The sequence below is a fragment of the Pezoporus occidentalis genome, unplaced genomic scaffold (genome assembly GCF_034315485.1).
Source record: "Pezoporus occidentalis ecotype Australia unplaced genomic scaffold, CSIRO_AGI_Poc_V1 ctg11, whole genome shotgun sequence".
Lineage (NCBI taxonomy): Eukaryota > Metazoa > Chordata > Aves > Psittaciformes > Psittacidae > Pezoporus > Pezoporus occidentalis.
This window is the reverse complement of record NW_026912886.1, coordinates 14,071,212-14,086,491: the sequence shown is the minus strand read 5'-3', so window position 1 is coordinate 14,086,491 and position 15,280 is coordinate 14,071,212. Positions and strand designations below refer to the sequence as shown.

Here is a 15,280-nt window from a genome sequence, read left to right as displayed (position 1 = left end):
CTTTCAAAGAGTGCCATAGTTTTGGGTGTTTTTTTTAAGCGGAAATCCTATGCCCTGTCCTTAAATTGGTGCTTAAGTTGGAACTGCAGTGGAGCCATCTGTGAAGACTGACTGATATCTGTTTGGGACATCACGGGGGAATACCTTCATGACCTCTAGAGCTGACTCCTTCAGAGGAAGTTTTGCCCTGATTCCCTGCTTGCCATGAAGGATACAAATAAAAATGGCAGAGGTAGTTCCATTAGAAGCATTAGAAAAGTCTGCACAGGTGATCTTTTTATCCTCCAGTACTTCAGGCAAGTTGCTGTAACATGTTTTATGCAGTGATATCATCTCTCTGAAACCATGGCTATGTCTTAGTCTGTACTTGTGGCAAAATGATATTATGGGCCCTTGGGTGAATTCACTGAATTTACACTCTGAAGCCTAACGATTTCAGAAGCAGACAAATTTGGACCTAGTGAATATGCTCTGCATGTTTGTGTTACAGACCTTTGTGTTTGCCAGCAGCCAGTCCAATAATGCATGCCCAGTATATGTGCATTTTGTATCACATGGAGACCTTCAGGCCCAGTGCAGTAGAAATCTAAATGCTTTTGCCATCTTGGTAAATGCAGTAACTGGAAAAACAAGAGTATGTACAGATGAAGGTATATCAGGTATTTGAAATTTCTTTCAGTCATAAACCTTGGGGGAAGTTTAGCTTCAGTGTTGAGCTTTGATCCAAGTATATAGCAACTTTAGTTTGAAATCTTTAAATTAGTATCACCATATCTCGCAGATAAATCCTGCAACCCACTACTGGCTAATGTGCTCATAGATTTCAGTGGGAGTGGTGAAACAGGTACTGCAGGTAGATGGATCTCAGGACAACTGAACAGTGACAGCCATTGTGATTTTAATAACAGCAGCAATAACAACAACAATAATCTATGCATTTTATTGTATTTAATAAGTGGGTTCAAACACCTGGGGTACTGCAGAATACAGATAGCTGTCTTGGCTCTGGATAAATGAGGCTGAAAGCTGGGTGCAGTTTGATCAGACCTGCATGACAAATTAATCATCCCAGGAAGCAAATGCTTTAATTTGGAGGTAATGCTGTGCAGATACAGGACAAGGGCTGCTCTCTGCTGTGTAGGTATCTTGGGTCATTTGAAGTGACCTGGGTCAGATGCATGTGGCAGGACATGTTCCACTGGATGTGGTTCTCGGGTCCAAGCCTGGCACAGATCTCCCTTCCCTGCACAGTCCAGGCTGCAGTGGGGACCATGCTCCTTTTCCCATTATCTGAGAGCATGTAGAGCGAGCATTTAGTCCTCAGATTCTGAAAGCTCTGTGTGAACTTTGATATGACAGTGCCAGTTTTAACCAAAGAAAAGTACTGTAGATGTCACCTGCATTTTTATCCAGTTCTCTTTGACAGGAAGAGAATTTAGAGTTCTGCTAGAGATAGAAAGGGCAGAAAACCCCACTCCTAGACTCATTTTGCTTGCTGTTATCCTGCTACCATAATTACCTCTAAACATAATTATGGGCAAGACAAATGACATTTTTAGCTTTAGTCTTTAAAGACGAGTTAATTTCAGGCTTTGACCAGAACTATGTTAATTAGCCTCTACTCACTCTCTTTGTATGGAATTACATCACCCAGGACTTAGCATAGGTTGCCTTTCGTGTATCTTTGAGTAATGAAAGGACACAGCATGGCAACCAAATCAAGGGCTGCTGCATTAACAAGGCCACTTTTCTGCCCATTTATCATCTATTAAAGGTGCACTAGTTTGTAAAGTAACACCACCTTCAGCAGGGCTGCCAAGAACAGCTCCTCATTTATTTTCTGCATGGTTTAAGTTGGAGTTAGACCCACCTTGTAGCTCAGAGGTGACAGCCAGTAAGAAAAAGTACACTAATTGAGACATCTCAAGGGAGGAATAGAAGAAAACTGAAAAGGTAATTAGAATGAGAGGGTTTCAAGCTGGGTAGGTAAAATCGAATGGAGGTGCATATTAGGGGCTGTTACAGATGGGAAAGAAAGTACTTGGAGAATAAAAAAAGAAAAATGAATATTAGAGAACAGAGCACCCTTTTCACACATGAAGAATAGAGGAGAGAGATAAAAAATAATGTAACAGTGGAGATACAGGCTGGGAAAAAAAAAAGCTCCAGAAATATGAAGGACGTATTTAAATGTAAAAGAGAAAGAATGGGGAAAAATAATAGAGCAGATCAATTACTGGAGCTGTAGTCAAGGAAGGAGAAACTGTCAAATGAATATTTCTGGAGCTGTGGAAAAGTCTCCTTTTTTTTTTTCAGGGCTATAGAGTGTGTTTGGTTTGTGTAGAAGGGGTTTCTTTTGGGGGGTAATTCAGTATTTGAGCTTGCTGCAGTGTCAGTAGCCTGAACGCAGCACTGGGGTGAATGCCCATATGGGCAGAACTAGATTAAGTAGATGCTATTTGGCAGAGCGTGTAGCTGGTACCAGACCTTTTTCAAGTGGGTGAAGTTTTACCCCCTCAGCAATATTATCTCTGTGTCTCTTTTGCTTTAGTGTCAATAGTTAGGGACATGTTAAGGTCCAGTTCCAATTTCTCCCATTTTAAACCTTCCCTTACCTACTGGAAAAGAATCACCTGGGTTACCCCCAGGTCATTTCCACCTCACACATAGTGAATCTGGAGTTGCTCCACATTCCTTCAGGCATATGTACACTGAAACCAAGGCAGACAGGCACATGAAGGGAAACACTTTACTGATTAAGAGTGGACAATGGCCATTGCTTTCTGTCCTCTTCACAGTTGATTAGGCAAGATTTTCCCTTTTGGCTCCTGTGGAGGTAGGAGGCTGGAAGTGAAGATAGTCTTCATTGGTAGGCAGATGAGCTGGAGCATGGCTGCAGGGCAGGAAGGTGGAACCCCAAGGCCATCACCAGTGAGTTATTAACCCTCAAACACCCATGGTCTCAATAGCTGGTGGGCTGGAAGGACCAAAGTCTATGTCTGTATCACTGGGAAGTGCTGCATAGAGGAATCTGAGCTAACTCTGAACAAGAAAATCGTGCTTGCACCCTCAAGTAAATGAATCAAGGGAAATCAATTGGAGATATGTTTCTGGCTGTTTTCATGGGACTGGACCAGCAGTATTTGTTCTCATTAGAACTTATTTGTGCACCCCTAAACTTTTAAAAAGTGATTTATATTCAGTAATCAGGGAGCTGCTAAATCAACTTCACTGTTCTTAGCGTAGACATCTGCCTGGCAGGGACTGCAACCCTGTCACCAGGCATTCACTTTGCATGGGAGCTGTGAGCCACATTCCTTGAAAGTACCTCGTTTTTCCAGCTGCTTCTTGTTATCTCTGTTTCTGGTAAGAAATTTCATCAATTATTTCCTAATAGTTGAGTTCTGTTTTCTCTTTGAGTTGTATTTCTTATGTATGACTGTATGTGGTATACATATAAAATGTGGATGTATGTTAATGGATTTTTCTCCATGCCATGATATTATTGTCTCTGTCAGTGCCCAGATCTAGACAAACAAATGAGATGAACAAGTGGAAACCAGTGGCATAAAATAGCCCCAAAAGCTTCACCCAAATGTTGTAAGCAGGTGGAGAAAAGCGATAACACCTGCCTCCTGACTTCACTGCTGGGAGGATACATGCCAGTGGAGTTCGATGCCCTTCGGCAGATAATCTTGTGATCTCTCATCACCTGCCTGTTTGGTGAAATTCTTCTTCCTCTTGAAAAGTTTAGGTCAAACATCATCATTACTTGGGCTTTACAGTTCAATACTAATTACTAATACTGGGCAATACTGCCCCTCAGTGTGTTTATTCCTAGACACTGGCTGCCTTAGCTTTTCTGTCTCTTTTTTGTTGTTAAGTGGCAGGGAAAACACCTGAATAATTCAGCAAGAACCTTTTACATTATGAAAAATATAATCAGCTGGCAATGGGGAGGTATCTTATTTCTATAGGACACTAACTCAGGTATTACAAGTGACTGCAAGATTAATACCAAAGCACAGGAGGTGTGCATATGCATTCTCCTCACTGTTCAAGGCAGTCCCACCCTGTGTGGAGGGCTGAGGGAAGACTGTATTCCTCACCATGCCTACCTAATGCCACTTAATAATTTAAACCCATTAATCGGCTAAGATGAAGACCGAGCGTTGCTTCACTCACCACTGCCAAGTGAAGAGTTTTTCCTGGCTAAATAAAAGATCTTTAGGTTTTGTCTTCTTGCAAGGGACCTGAGAGTACCACAGCTTGCTTCCCTAAGAGGCTTCAGTTTTTGTTGGGGGTGGTGGGGTGGTGATACTATACCAAAAGGGCTTAAGTAAACGCTACCATCCGTACATCATAAGTAGATGTCTGGGAATATTAGCTGTTTATTTCACTGACATCCTCTGAAGAGTCTATGGGGGGCTCTTTCAAGAGTCAGGACCTCAATGTAATATACAAGCTTTGATTCTGATATTTCCCTTGATAACTGTGCTCTACCATATTGGGGTCGGGAGTCAGCAAAGGTTCATTGGCTGTTGTAATGCTCACTGTCACCAGTAATAAGTACAAAGGACTTGCTTTAAAAGCTGGCTTATAAAACTTTAAGGAAACTTGGATTGCTTAAGTGAACTTCCAAGGCTCTTCAGGGGCCAAGTGCACTTTGGTTGTCTACTTATATTAATTTCACAGAGTTTAAAGGGTCAAGCAATGCAGTTGGTGATGCTTATTAATTTATGAAACACAGAACCTTGCACTATCTCGCTTTGACCACTTTTCCTCTCCTTTTAGAAAATTTAATATACATTAAAGCTTGCTAGACAAGGGCGCCCTAAAGGATTAAGCCCAAAGTTCACAGCTGGACTAAAAGGTTCAAAGATGTTGAATCTGCAACACTGATTTGATTCCAAGTGACATTCCAACAACGGAACCAAACTGTGGATGTTTGAATGTGTAAGGAAACAGCAATTAGAGGAATACCACAGAGCAGCAGAGGATTAGGATTTATTTTCCTTAAAATGGTAAAACTGATTCAGCCTGATTCTTTCGTTCGTGGGGGGATGTGTTTGATCACATCAGCTTTTGGGGTCAGTGATTGGTGTTACAATACAGCTCGCCAAGCTCTAAATGCTCATGCAGTCCTAAGAACTTTACAGAGTATATTTGATTGTTTTGGTGATGCTGAACTGAGTCCTGGAAAAGAAAATGTTAGCCAGAAAGGAAGAAAGAAAAGAGAAATGGGTAGCTGCTGAAGTAACAGGGTTAGGATTTAGAAACCTGACATAATCCTATTCAGGGGTATTTCTGTATTCTGTTTACTTGCTATTGAATTGCTCTGGTGTCTTGTCCAAGGGAGATAATTCCAGAAGTCATTCACACCCAGGCTGCAAATTCAATACTGCATTCAGGTGACAAATGGAGTGTGATTGCAAAGCTACCCAGAAAATTGGAAATCAAATTGGCTGTGATGGTTGGTCTATGTGGTCTCCTTTTGGAATCAACAAGAGGGAGAGGAAAATGAAGTGTGTCCTACTGTACAGAACATGAGTTTATTTAACCAGAGTTGGTAAAGGGGGAAGCAAATTTCACATTATGTCAGCTCTGATTCCCGAGGCCTTTGGGAACACTCACCTTGAGGAAGCGGTTGTATTTCACTGGATGTTTGCTGTTGCAAAGAGAGACTCTAAACCTTGTAAGGGAGTCCCAGTGGTGCAGAATCTTTACATTGCAGCTGGGCCCGAACAGCCTCAGATAAGGCTGTGGGGCCCTGTGGTACATCACATGCTGGGAGAAAGTCTGTGGTTGGAGAGAATTCATAGCTTTCATGAGTGAACAAGGACAGAAATGTGGGAAGGCAAAGCAGCTGGGAAGAATTTTGTGTGATCCGTGGCACTTTGTATCCAGACAGGGAACAGAACTCACATGTCCAGGACTGCAGCAGCCTTACCCTTGTATTTTAAACCCTTTAAACAGAGAGAACAATGCAGAAAATCCCACAGGACACATGAGAAAAGGGGTTGTGCTGAATCCCTGTTACCATTTCCTTGCATTTACTTGCTAACAAAAAATATTTTTCTTCTAGAATGAGGTTCTATCCTGTGGGGTATTTGGTTTAAAATGTACTGTAACCTTCTTTTTCTAATTGATCAGATCAGCCTTGAACACTCAAAGAAAAACCTGCCTGCTCTGAATATTGCCTGAGGAATTAGAAAGGTCTTTCTTGGAAACAGAAGAATGAGATGAAACGATCATCTGTAGAGCATGGTAAGAGAGAAAAAGAATAAAGGGATGAGTTATGTTTGACTTGTCTTCTTCCAAGAGACTATTTCTTTTTTGTTTTTTAGAGCAGACTTTAGATGTAGGAGATGTTGTGGGAGCTGCTCTGTACAGTTTCAAGATGTAGCTTTACCATGGCAGCTCTGCAGGCCCTATAGCCTCCTCAGACCCATCTATAGGCACCTGCATTTTGCGCCACATATGGGAGAGGGTCTGGAAGAATCTTTATCTTTCTCTTCATTGTCCTCCACAGGTCTTTGTCCCAGAAAATACAGAGAGAAAGAAGATCCTGGAGTTGAACTGGAGCTGAGCTGACCATGGACTTCGTCCAAAGAGTAGGTATGTTTGGAGGTGTAATTGTGTTCCATGTGTAACACTAGTGCTGATTGATCTGGCATATGAAGGTGCCCTAAAATACATTTGCCATTGACCTTGTTAGGAACTGACATGCTGGTTCTCAGAGACCAGAAATGAATGACTGCTAGAGGTTCTCATGCTGCTCAATGCATTTCCAGTGTCTTGCTAGAACAAGTTTCCAAACATGGGCAGTTTTTCTCCTCCTCTCCCAACTTGTAAACCAAAAAATATCTTTGTTTTGGCAACTTTATTTGCAGTAAGACTGCATTATGTACCACTTGAGCTGTAAGAGAAACTACTAGTTGTAGGACAGGGGTCAATCAAGTAGATGTTTGTTATCTTCCACCTAAGCAGAAGCAACACTAAAATTTTAACTCTGTCATTAATAAACAAGGAGCCAGTGGATGGGAGAGCAATGGAAGGCCTATGATCACTTACTCTGAAAGGGATGATTGTTAGTTGCACCTTGATGGCATCTGCTTGCAGATACAGTGAAGAAAAGATTATCACTGCAACAACTCTGGTTAGCGAATAATACAGACATTGTGGCAGGGATCTGACCCACCTCACATGTGCTAACAGTGTTAAGTGATATCTCAGTGGTATTTTGGATCCTCATTTATGTGACTGCAATAGGAAACCAGAAGAAAAGGACCCTTCTTTTTTTTGTGACATAATTAATTTCATGCCATTCTCTGCACTTCTAAACTGAAAAATCAGTTATTCTTGATTGAAGTCAGCTTACTTGTGCCCCAGTGACTCAGAGAAGAAGAGAAAGACCTTTAAGGCAAAGACCTTGGGTTGGTATTAATACGCCTACATAAAACATCAGCTGTACACGAGTTTCCTCCAGTACCTCTTTTAGATCCTGGTGAGGGGCAGGGGAGAGTGATGCTAGCCATGAGTGAGAGCCTTTAGCTGTGTCCTTTGGAAGAGTAGAAACAAACTATTCTTTCAGTATTCAGCTCTTCCTGGGGTGCTAGCTGCTGTTGGGAATTGTGCAGAGTACACAGAATCCTTCTGTGTCTGTCCTTAATCCCCTTAATTTGTAGCTTCAATTAAAGGTGTTTGAAAGGAACTTAGATACATGGCTTCATCTTGATAGAAAGGGACAAATGTGAATAATAAAATGGACCAGCCCAGTTCTGCTGGAACGTAGCTGAAGTGAGAAGCAAGGAGACTTCAAGACCTGATTCCCCTTTACAGATTCAGTCAAGGATCCTAAAGGCTGCCTTCCTTAGCTGGCAGCTGCCCTGAAGTTGTCCTGAGTAGGGTGGCCTGGGGAGCAGATTGGAAATATAAAAGGTGGAAGTCCCTAACTTTTAAGTCCTTTTAACATCCCTAAATTTTTGTTGTGGTCACAGATGTTACAATGCAGAGCTCATAAATTTACCTGCTTATATCAGTCAGGTACAAAAGCTCTGGGTTTTGCTTTGGCTTTCTTGCCTTGCTTGGTGAACGTATTCTACCTAAGTCCAGAACAAAGAGCTAAATCCTGCTGAAACAATCAGTCCCCAGGGCCTCAAGTCTATTGGCTCTAATGGACATATAAAAGTCAGTCATAGCAGCTGCAGATGAAATCACAGATGAGATCTTACTAATTAATTGCATGAACTTTGTTTCTGCCTGCTTTGAGATTCTCTCAGCCTTGCATAAATATCTGGGCACCCATACTGCACACCTCAAAGGGGCTGTTGATTTTCCAAGGAAGAACAATTTGGGGGCCTAAAATAGCCCTGCAATTACTTCTATTCACATGGTCTCACAGGAACAAAATGGTTTCTGAAAACTGGTTTTGTTCACACGTGATTGAAAAGTTGCCCTCCGTTGTTCTGCCAAGTTAGGCACTGATTCAGGTTTATGACCATATCATTAATATTTTAGTACTGCATCAGTAACTGGTTGCTATTAATATGTAGTGAAACAGTGATATAAAAAGGTAGATGTTCCTCATCATTTGGCAGAATTTGCATTACAGCTGGATGAAATTTATAACACATCTTCTGCAACCTACTGGTCTGAACTCCTGTTATTAATTTCTGCTGTGTTTATTTGTCGTTTATGTTCACTTTGGGCAACATTCTGTCAAGTTTCCTGGCAAGCACAACAGTGGATATAGCTGATTTCAGCTGACTGCAGGAGAAGGACTTTGTAGAAAGTGAATTTTGAATTAGCACTAGTATTTGCAGCAAAAGTCTCCCCCTGAGAAGTCTATTCCCCTCCGCCTGGCGTCAGCAGCACTTAAGTGCATGTGAATAGCCCTATTGACTCCAGGTGGGCAGCTGTTTAATTACCTTCCTGAATCAAGGCCAGGACAAGGAAACAAGTTCCCAGCATACGACCTGGGTGCCCACTCAAATGGCTTATCTTCCGAATGCTGGGCTTCCGTGAGTGACCCCCAGATTGTTTGACTGGGTAATTTGGCAAATACTTTCCAGTCAAGAATAAATTTGAGGAAATCATCGTTGGATACACAAAGAGAGGTGAAATTTGTGCAGTGTATTTTGCAGCTATTGCCCAGGTTTAGTCAGCTTGCTTGTCTCTTCCTGTTTCAATACTTCCAGCAATCATGTTTTTGTCCCCACGTTTTATTTAAGAACTCTGAAATGACAAGTCTCTTGCCTTTCAACCAGGAGAGTGGTGTGCTGTACACAGCATGCTGTACACAGGAGGAGGAGGATAAAGAATGACATGCTACTCTGTGAGCTACAACTATTCTTTTTTCCAGACCCGCATCTGCTCTTGTCCCTCTTCTGTTCTCAGATCACTCTTCAGCTTCCCTTAGGAATCCAGCTGTGTCATCACATTGTGTGGCATCCTAATATTTCATACTAAGCTGTAAGCCAATTAGGAATGACTACTTACCATGCTGAATCATAGGAAGAGGAAAGGATAATGTGTCCTTCATGTAACGAACCTCCTCTTTTTTGGCAAGACAGATCACCTCCACATTATATTTATGAGCCCTGTGACTTTTCACTCTGCCCAATTAAGATGCAGCTTCCTTTCCCTCTGCTGCAATATTTTAAGGGGCTTGTTTACAGATAGATGCTTATTGAAAGTGCTGACCTGCTACCATTATACCTCATGCCACCTTTCCTCTTTCCATGCTGAAACACTGGACAAAACCTGATGTTGTAATCACCTTTAACAGGATGAGAACAGAAGTGCAGCAAAATATAAATACCTTGTCCTGAGTTCCTAAATGAACTGGTGACCCCAGAGGAGGATATAACATTATCACGTGCCACCCAGAGTTGAAGGAGACAAATTGTATCTAAGATGAAGAAGAATGAACCATCATTGTGTATTTGGGAATGCGTGAAGTGTTTAGTAATGAGCATCAAGAAGATATTAAAATTTATTTGCCATGCTGAAGTAATTAATGAGCTATTATGCCAGGTGTCTGAGCTGCCCCGAGGTCTGGGATAAGTACTGTTCCAGCAGAGGATGCAGAACATGATTTAAGATGAAATGGAACAATGCTAGTTCTAGTGAGCACTTAGGGTGCCCCCCTACCTCCAACTGGTGTTTCTTTTTCCTAAGGTGCTGAGTAGCTCTCGATAGTATTTCTTTTTCGGGAAGAGACATACTCCTTCAGGTTTGTCTTTGGATCCTGGCAGTGTTGCAGACTGAAGGCTCTGGTGACCTTTACCTGCCATCTTTCAAACTTTCTCTAATCCTATTAGTCTTCACAGTGAAACAAGCAAGACAGCACCCCAAATGGCAGCACACTTGCCCCATGGAAGCCAGTTAACTGCCATCCTCAAGTGATAGATTTTGTGCACCAAGTTACATTAGAAATTACATTCAGATAAGAGCCCTGGCTGCAAATACATCCAGGTGAAAAGCATGGTCTCAGATTCAGCTTCCCAAGCTGCATTTCCTAAACCAAATCCAGTCCACCCCCAATAGAGATTGGAGCTTAACGAAATATGGGTGCCTCTGTTTTAAGGCTGCTTCAAGGAAGGTCTAGCCATACCCTGGTAGGGTTCAATTTGCTGCTTCAGTGATCACATCCCATTTATTCCCTTCACAAATACCTCTGAGACAAACAAATTCTCCCACAACCTGCCAGGGAAGAGCAGTGTGGAGTCACAGTGCTAACATCTGTGGCTAAAAGCATAAATGTAGGCAGCTGTAGGGGATCAGGGAGATCCTGCTTTGCTTTTCAGGGTAACTGATCCCACCTGTGCTGAGCAAGTTTAAGGGCTCAGATCTACGTGGTGACCTCTAATGGAAGGTAGGGCTAAGGATGTTACAGCATAAGAGCTGTTGCAAGTAGAGGATAAAGGTTCATGGTGTTTTTCTTGCAAAGAGAAATCTTCAGTAAGTTGAAGTTGGCTCTGCTGTAAAGGTTCTGTGCTTTATCTGAAATAATGCTTGTTTTATTAATGTAGGGGTTTAAAAACCTCTTGGCCTCCAAGAAAAAGCTGCCTGTTTAGGAGCTGTACCTTTTTGTGGTGTTATTCAAAATGTCTCAGTTAATCATTGCTAAAGGCCTTGCAGTCTGTGTTGCAAATTCCTTTTTTATATAATATATAATTCATGTGGCTCCTTCCACACAGATAAGGACTTGTCTCAAATGTCAGGGTGGGGGAGGAAAGGATATCTGACCTGGAGGGCAAGAATATTGAATGCACTGGTGTTGGACTTGACATTCTCCTAGTATTCACTGCGATAACATCAATCTTGAGGAACCCTCCTGGTATAAATACAGATTTGCTGCATTTAATATATATTGCCAAAGGAATTTTATAGTAATTGAGTATTAAATGATGTCCACTTCTTGTAAAGTGTTACTATTTTTATTAAAAATTATAAATGAGTTTCAGCAGAACTGAATACACCAGATTCGTGCCACCTTCTCTATTAGTTTTTATGTTATAATTGTCATTGACTGACTTTATTATTTCTAGATCGTTCATAATTTTCCCAGCTGAACAAATGAAGATTTGTGAGCAAAGGAAAGCACTGACTGGATTATGCAGTGCCATTGATTTTTATTCTCCTTGTTTCATAGAATGTGCTTGGAAACCTTCCTATCTCTGTGATGGGCCTTATTAGCCCTTGGAGGAGCTGGCATGAGTTGGATGGCTGTAACGCGTCCTGTTATGCTATACCAGAAATCTCAGCTCGTGGAGAAGGACATCTCAAAGCTGAGCTGGGAATGAATCCGCTGGATGTCCAGGTATGGCCCAATGGGGCTTTGGGGGTCTTTGTCCAGTGTGTGTGTTGCAGGGCGCCGTTCCAAACCTGTATCTGCTAGAGAAACAGTGACCTGAGAACTGCCCAGAGGGAACCAGGCTGTGCATTGTGCAGGCGAGGCAGTGCCTGTGTGGGAAACTGTATCTCGTTCACTAACATTTAATCCTGAGAAAGATGATGGCAAACGTTGGCATTTCCCTTCTATAAAGATGATGGCTTTTGCTCATGTTATCAGAGCACCTGCCCACGTAGTCTCTTCTCTGTGTCTGTCATGACTTTTCAAGTTTGAACAACAAAAACCTAAGTGAACGATGAGGGTTTGCTTCAGTTTATGGCTATTTCACCTTGCTGTTTTGTGTCATTGAGGGATGCTTGCACATTAAAAATTCCTGAAAAACAGGCTAACTGTAACGGGGCTTCTGAGGTTAAAAAAAAGGTTAGGTTTGGAAATTGAAAACTGATATTTATTTGCAAAATTTGACCCAGATCTATTTATTATTTTGATCTTCCTGAGACTGTAAAAGAGGCAGTTAGGTGTTCACAGCAGAAATGATCTTGTAGAACATTGCTATTCTATTTTATTGCCATTGAACAGCAAATAATGAACTGCCAAGAATATGAGGGGACCTGTGGATGGAGGGTATGGCAAGATTCATTATTTCTGTGTATATTCCTGAGACTTGAATGGAATGACACGTGTGGGCTGGAAATACAGGTCTTCTCATCCTTGGCTGATTCAATCAAGTCTTGTATGGTAGTGTTTTCAATATGGATTCCTGTATCCTTTATGGGATCTTGATGCATTATCTAGGTCAAATTAGTAATCTGGTTTTTAATTAGGGCTTCACTGTGGGCTGTTTATCTCTCTTGCTGATCTCTGCATTAGAAACACAGTCGCATGGGAAGATGACCAGGAATGTCTAAGACCTTGTGCAAAGCACTAAATGCTCATTCTGTAGTAGGACAAAGTGAACAAACCCTCTTATACCAATCTTTAAGTTTCTGGAAACTTTCTGAGTGCCAGAGGTGGAGGGGGAAATCCACTAAATTTCCCTATAAAAAAGGGAAAATACCTGTTCCATGAAAATGAGTAAAGAACATAGTTGAAAATCAGTTTTTATAACTGCACCCTCACAAATAGCCCTTCTCTTTGCATTCAACCTTTGTTTGAATAAAGCTGCTGTTAAGGATTCCTGTGCAGGAGAATTCCCTAAAGTGTCTCAATTCAATATACAACTATTTCTGACCATGCGAGTGAGGAAAGGTACAAATGCAGCCCTACCTTTGCCCTTTCTGTTTATTAATGCAGCAAGCGCTCACACAACCTCTGCTCCTTCTGAAAGCCAGAACTGGCCTGTGTGTTCTGGTTTGTATAGGGAGTGACAGGAATTACACAGCCTTACTCCACAGACCAAACTTTTCACATAGCTCTGGTAGCAATGAGCCCCTGGGGACTCGCAGGATGCTGCCTTTGCTCTGTGATAGCAAAGCCAGCTATCGGTTGTTAATCCCAGTGCGTCATACAAGGCACTTTCTATCTCCTCCTGTAATGTCAATGCAGCTGGAATTCCATAAATCAAATCTCAGCAGTAAAAAGGTTAATAAGTTTACACTATATAATTGAAAGCCATATTGGTGATTAAAAGGATTTTATATATCAGTTTTCTGGGTCACCAACTAATTATTTTTGGTGGCCTGTAATAAAACATAGCACCATAGGCAGGGAGAGGCTGTAATCACATAATATATGGAAAACTGCATTTACATTTATTTGAGATGAGGTTGTGTGTACCAGCTTCTTGAATAGCCTTTGGGGTACAGGTTTCCTAGCTTGGAGACAATGGAAGAGCTGCACGCTCCGTGTACTTGGAACTTGGTTCATACAAAGTTATTGGATTGAGTTTTGAGGTCTGGTGCTCTCTCTCCAGAGCTAAGCCCAGGGGAGCCAAGCTGTCACCTGTGATGGAAAGGTTCTGCTGAGGCACTGGGGATCAGATTGCTATTATAATTCATTTTAATGCATTCTGCACGTACTAATCATTTATTGGAACAGGATCTGCTGTAATAGGGACATAACTAGGAAGAGGGAGAAGTGATTGATCATTCTCCCGTAAAAAGGGTAGTTAAAGAAACAAACAAAAAGGAAACCTGTACAGGAGGCAGGTGTGTGCATGTGCATGAAGGAGCAGGTACTCGGTGTGGAGGAGAATAAAAACTGAACTCAAAGCTTGAACTGAGATCTCTACAGTAGAAGGGAAACCTTCTGTACCAAGGGCAGGTATGTGCATGTGTGCAAAGGATCAGGTATCCAGTGTTGAGATAGGGAGAAAATTGAACTTGAAATTTCTACAGTTCTATCAGGCTGAAATACCCTTTGGAACCAAACACCCAGACACAAGAGACATTGCAACCTCAGGCTTCCGGTTTGCAGTTACATGTTTTAGTGTTTTTCTCTGATTGCATCAAGAAGCAGCTAAGGGCAAAGGAAGATGCTGGATGTGCATGTGGATTGGCAATGAGGCGCTGCTCAGGTGGCTGTATATGCACAGATAGCTTGCAGGTTACTTCTGTAGTCTCTGAGCCTCCTGTGGTCCTCTGTGAGGTAACACTACCACAGCCTGTGTTATGGTAAAGCAGCCTACTACTGATCTCTGTTGTTCTGCCTGTTAAGCAAAGGGCAAACAGCACAATATGGTGAGTGCTGGGCACATCATTCTCACTGTCAGGGCAGGATCTGTGACCAGAAACACATGACCTGATGTTCAGATCTCTCCTGGACAGCACCTGGAGAACCACTTTGGAGAGCAGGACCTTCTGTGACATGCAGTATTTTTTAGATCTTTTGGCTATATCTTTTTAATTGGCAAACCATTAACCCTTAATTGCCCATAGCATGGAGCAATGCCATGACATATTACACTGTAATGAGTGTTCAAGTCCTTTGCTGCTAAAATTATTTGCTTGTCATGTACTATATCTAACTAGCAGGTTTTCCACACTGAAAATAACATCTTTTACTTGAATTATGTTCCTAAAGCGTTTCCTAGCAGAGTAGCTAAGGGGATACTTGGTTTTAAACACAGGCTGGGGAGGTTAAAAGCAGAATGGCAGTTGTGTGAGTAATGGCCTATGAGTCAGCTGCTGAACTTGACATGGCAACCTCCATGTCACCAGGTCAGAAGGCATTTGTGTGACAGTTTGAGGGTAAAGAAATCAAAAATAAACTGGTAGCTTCCCCTGGTAGAAGGGCATACATGGGCTTGCTGAGCAGAGACTGAGAAGGGGAAAAGTTCAACAGTAGTACTGGAAACGAGGAAAGAGTGTGGGTATCTATTTGAATTACCTGCGTGGATGTGATGCATCAGGTGTACCCTCTGAAGCTGAGAGGAAAAGCAATGTAGTTTAAGAGCCTGAGTGCTGGAGGGGCTGAGCTGAG

At 42.0% G+C, this 15,280-nt stretch overlaps 1 long non-coding RNA gene across 3 annotated transcripts in view; it reads left to right on the top strand.

Annotated features, from left to right (window-relative positions):
• Positions 1-15,280, top strand: part of LOC134170292 (uncharacterized) — a 105,432-nt gene that overhangs the window by 11,925 nt on the left and 78,227 nt on the right. For all 3 annotated transcript variants that reach the window (XR_009967211.1, XR_009967212.1, XR_009967217.1), the window contains exons 2-4: positions 6,154-6,267; positions 6,533-6,618; positions 11,660-11,827. This is a non-coding gene — a long non-coding RNA (uncharacterized LOC134170292). The remainder of the gene's footprint in view (positions 1-6,153; positions 6,268-6,532; positions 6,619-11,659; positions 11,828-15,280) is intronic.